Consider the following 5660-nt stretch of genomic DNA (forward strand, 5'->3'; position numbering starts at 1 on the left):
GAAGCACCTTTGATTCTGGTTTCAGTCATATGAATGGTTTGGCCAATTGAGGTCACCGAATGTGTCCAGTTCACCTTGGGTTGTTGGACAGTCAGGCCATTCTGATCATTCTCAGTCACCCCTAGTCCTAAGGTCCATATTGTCATCTGTCATGTGAATGAACCAATTCTAAAATTCCACCTTGAAGAGTCAGTCTCCTAGGGCCGCTTTTGGTACCAGCTCTTTGATTTGAAAGATCTAGGAAATTTTCCAGCTCCTATATAGTCAATGTTTGAGGGCTATTCCTAGAGTACATCAGTTCCTGAACACTTCTGGACTGCCCTTCAAACCTCAGGCAGCATTGGAGGGGCTGGTGGTTGAAGCTTACTTAGGTAGCAATGTGAGGAGTAAATTCTAAATTGATGAGAGCAGGGCAATGATAGCATGTACTATGGTAAGAAAAAAAAAAGATGTAATTAAAATATGCTATGGTCCTTGTACTCTCAAGAAGGATAAAATTTCTGATTAACATATATCTTTGATAAATTAAGTATTCATGTTTTAACTTCTGGGATAAATTAAAAAAAAAAAAAGCAATTATTTGGGGTAAATACCATGCTGTGTTGATAATTTCCTTTGGTCTCTAACAGTAAAGATCTCCCTAATAGGTCAGACTTGTAACTTGGTTCCTTTTCCCTTGGAACACATTTTCCAAATGCCATTAGACTGTAGAAGTTTTTGTATTTATTTTCTAGAAATGCTTAGAAATGTCACAGTCTCACTTAGAATTAACCTGAAACACTCGGCCATATTATATTAGAATAATTTTTTCAGACACTCAGAAATTCAAAAAACATTCAGCTGAGCACATTTTTTGAAAAAATAATTAGAAAATGTACTCCAACAGATTACAGTTTTATACCCATGTTCATACCTCATATAAACGAAAGAATATGAGATTGATGTCAGATATTTAGACACTAATATTCAACATTAATAAACATTGAACCATACTTAATGATACGCAAGGAAAAAAACTGTGAGCCAAGGATTTTATAATTAACTCTTTCTTTCAGATCAAAAGCCTACAGAGAAACAATTTTGAACACAAAATATCTCAGAAAATATTGGCTTCTTGATGATTCTACCACTGCAGGATATGTTTCATTTAAACAAAAGGTGACTGGGGAAACCACACCAGACAGAGACAGGTTGATGATGAGTATTTTGATTATAAAATTAAGAACAAAGAAATCAAAGGCTGGTATCAGGTGATGGAATATTATTATAAATGTTATAGGTTCTGATAATGTTGGAACAGCCCGACTGACAAAAAATAAGAGTTGTTATAAAATAAGCTCATTTATTGCCTCACAGGTAATAACTTAAACACATAAAATAGTCTTAGATTTTTCTTTTGCAGTTTTTAAGCATTATATCTCAAATTATTTGGATTGGCAGGTCAAAGCTAAAGATGATCTGAGAAACAGTTTATACAATATGAAGTATCAATGTAATTCTGTTGCTTAGAATTCATTTCAAATTTTTCTCTAGTGTGTTAAAATCACAAATATCTTTTCTGGGAAGCCATACAGGTTTACATGGATTTTATTTCTTTGAACCATCATTTAATCCTTTTATGATGCAAAGCCCAAATACTTTTTTGGTGACATTTTAGAAACTTACATGCAGGTTAGTTTTTGAAAATTTGTAACATTATCTTACTAACTCCCTCTGCTCAAAGGAGGCCATTAGATACACACATTACTTTATTTTCAGAACTTCATAGTATTAACTTGAGGCTTTAAAGGGTGTGTTGAAACACCTAAAATTGAGTTCCTCATCTTGATGTTTGTACCAATTATGCTTTCTGGTGTTTTGTTTTTGTCTTTGGTAATGTCATCATGCATTTCCAGGTGCATGGAATTTAAAACTGTTGAACTTCCTTTTATTTCATAGGTTTCTCACCACTCTGACTCCTCTAACAATAATTGGCGGCATGTCTTAGTCATTATTTCACAACGCCTTGGTTGTTTTCACCATGCCTTCTCACACTTGGTACACTGCCTTTGATTCTGGGATCACTGCTGGCTCATGTTCATAATAGCAGGAGCCTTCTAACTGGCAAGGTGTCTCTAGTGCACTGGGTGCGCTGCAGCCAGACAACGTGTTTGATACTCTGCTCTTTGCATATCACCTCTGCTTGGAAAATTTCAGTTATTTCTCTTAAATCCAGACTTCTGCTACAAACTCTAATTCTGATTGTCATCTCACATTTTTCTATGATTCATTCAAACTGATCTACCTGTGGTTTCCCAAACCGTATACCGTATGTTGAGAGGCTCTATAGCGGTAACAAAGCATAGACTCTGGAACTGGAATTTCTGGCTTCCAGTCCTGGCTCAGCCACTTGGGAGCTAGATGAGCTTTGAGCCTTTCTAAACTTCTCTGTGCCTTGTGTTGTCATCTGTGTAAATGACACACGGTAACACTTACCTCTTTGAGTTGTGACTACTTAAGGAGCCAGCAAATGGGAAGCACTTAAGATGGCATCTGACGTAGAGTAGATGCTCATCAGATGTTAGCTGATGTAAAACATTTCTGTACAGTCTTAATTTTTTTATTTCTGTTTGTTTTCATTTGCAGTTGGTTTGTTAATTTTGTTTTACGGAGTCACCTTCTGAATAAGCAAAGTTTAATTGATTTTGATTTGGTATAAAAGATGACAAAAAGCTGATATTCCTAATTTAAACATGCTAGTAGGTATTCTTAATGACTCTTTTTAATATAAGCTAAATGTCTTAAAAGGGAGGAGAGTATCTTAGCTGGGTTGTCATGTTTAAGAATTTAAAAGGGCATTATTCCTTTGCTCTTTTTATGAGTTTATTATTGTCAGTATTTATTTAGATAATTATGTTTTTGTGAAAACTGGCTAGCATTCTGCTAGTTTAGTAATTGAATAATTTGAACATTTGAAACTGTTTTCAAATGTTAAGAATATATGACATCAGTTTTTTTCAACCTATTTAATACCTTTCTTTTTACAATCCATCAAGTAAACACTGTTTTAACTTGTGACTTGAGGAAAAATAGAGTTCATACAGGTTTCAGAGATTTTAGTTTAGAGGGACTTGAAAGATAATTTTGCTTAGTTTTGTTATTTCTCAAGTGAGAAAACTTGACTTGTGCAGGACCACAGAGTTCATGTATCAAATCCAAGATAAAAACCTAGGTTTGCTGAATGCATGTCTTTGTGGATCCACATATACATAAATGTTTGTAGACTTGTACAACACAAATCCAAGGATTCAGGATTTTCACGTATTATTCAATGTCTTAAATATTGTATTTGTATATTTTCAATATTACAATCAATACATTTTGTGTTATTTCTAAGCATTAGTAGAGTAATATATTTCAAAACGTTAGTCCTCTTCTATGTTAAACATTCTCTTATTTTAAGGATTTGAGTCAAAATTTTTGGGAGGGATTCAGCACATTCCAGTTACCAATGGCATCTGCCTTGTAGAATTATCTGGATATATGTCCAGACTTATTCATAAAGTGAGATTATTTGTGGTTTACTGTGTATTCAGGCCTTCCTACTACAATCAATTTGCTTATACTAGCGTAAGTTTTCATTACATTATATTTAAAATAACTTAAAAAATTATAATAATGGCATTTACCTTGCACTAAAATTATAATTCTAATCTAATGTTTTTATTGTGCTTTCAAAAAGCATGCATCCCTAATGTGTCATGTTTAATCAGTGAATTTCTGCCGAGACCAGCTCGGCGACTCGAGGTGAGTGACGGGTGCCGCAAGCTTGAAGAAGACACAGACACAGACTGAAGAGAAAAGTGGGACGGGGGGCTCAAGACCTCTCGGATCAAGAGCTCCGCTGACTCATCCCAGGCTGCTTTTATTGAGTTCATGGGCTAACATTCTCAGGTTACACTCATAAACAATCAAAGGCCTCACATGACTGAGGCAATTATCTTTGTTTACTTCCTGGGTCTGAGTTGAGCAGGTGTGGATTTGAGCTGGGGGTGGAGAGCAAAACAGCCCTGGGGGTAGGAGACCTCTCTCAGATATTGGGGGTCTGTGCCCCACCCGTGTTGGCCCCTCTGCGACTGTGCCTGTCTTAGGTTGTTCCTCCCTTGAGGAATCTTACCCGTCTCTGGCTAACCAGTCATCCTCCAGGGCCAAACACGGTGATATAAGGAAGGTTCTATGCACCACCCCTGTTGGCCCCTCTGCGGCTGTGCCTGTCTTAGGTTGTTCCTCCTCTGAGGAATCTTACCCGTCTTTGGCTAACCAGCCATCCCTCAGGACCAAACAGGGTGATATTAGTCTCCACGCCCCGCACCCTCAGCTCCTCCACTGCTCAAGCAGGACATTCTGAATCCCATCGCTCAGCCCACATACTTCAACACTTTCAATGCTTCAAAAAGGTTCCAGAATGTCTTCCCACAAATTTCAACATAAAGTCTTATTCCATGTAATATGCTATAGTGTTTTATACCATCTGCATTAGGACTTCCAGCAAAGCAAGGTGGTGTTTTTTTTTTTTATCCCTGGAGAACAGTTATTGTCTACTCATTTGCTTGGTTAATACAGATCTCTTCCATTTCACTGTGCAAGAGCAGATGCTTGCCTTTCATTCTTTGTCACTGCAGGAGAAGTAGACTGATGAGTAGTACGTGCATGGAAACATATCAGTGTATAATGCTGGAGCTACACGGTCATTCTTTGATTCAAATAGGGAGTAAATGAATGTTTGTTGCTCCTTTGGACAGCGTTAAATCGAAAGCATCATATCTGAAGAGATTTAGAAAGCATTTTAACTATTAAGTAACTTTGGTTTATTTTTAAATATGTTTCTTAGAGAAGCAATAAGCACATTAAAGACTCCCCCCACACCCCCCAATTAATTCTCATATCGTCCCTGTTAAGTAGACCTCAGTGGTGTAACAGAAGAACTCATTACACACATGAGCAAGTTGAGGCAGTGGGAAGTTTGATGTTAATGCCAAACAGCATGTCAGCAATGAGGCCAGGAGCAGAAGTAAAGCCTCCTCATTCCCAGCAGTGCTCTTGCCACTAAAACACATGATTTCCTCTATAAGAACTGCAAAACGATTTTGCAAGTTTACATGCGATATCATTTTTTTTCCTATGAAAAGAGTGGAAGGCATTCATTTGCTAATCAAAGCATTTGCAATCACAAACACCCACAGACACAATGGTGAAGTTTGATGTTAGGTAATAGAGTTTGGAACCAAGATCACGGTTTCTGAGCAGTCTCAGTTTCAAACTTCTGAACAGTTTATTCATTTTGTGACCACAGAGCGTTAGAGGAACATGGATAGGGAGTTTGATAGATAATGTGTGACTGGTGACATGCATGCAGTTGTGATTGTGTCCTTGTGTATTAATATTGCAGAAACATAGTTTGGCACCTGGCTAATCCTGTCTGGTCTTGGACTAATCACTTATGAACGCTGTTTTAAAAACTTCCTCTTCTTTCTTACTTATTGACATATAAATTCAGGTGGTACTGTAGAGGACTTAGAAAACAATGTATTCCATCATATTTAAGGAACATGCTTTCAGTCCCAAGTGACCTTTTTTTCAGGTTTACTTTATAGATCAACAGTTATGATTTAGCTGTGTGT

Source organism: Hippopotamus amphibius, chromosome 10 (assembly GCF_030028045.1).
Source record: "Hippopotamus amphibius kiboko isolate mHipAmp2 chromosome 10, mHipAmp2.hap2, whole genome shotgun sequence".
Taxonomy (NCBI): domain Eukaryota; kingdom Metazoa; phylum Chordata; class Mammalia; order Artiodactyla; family Hippopotamidae; genus Hippopotamus; species Hippopotamus amphibius.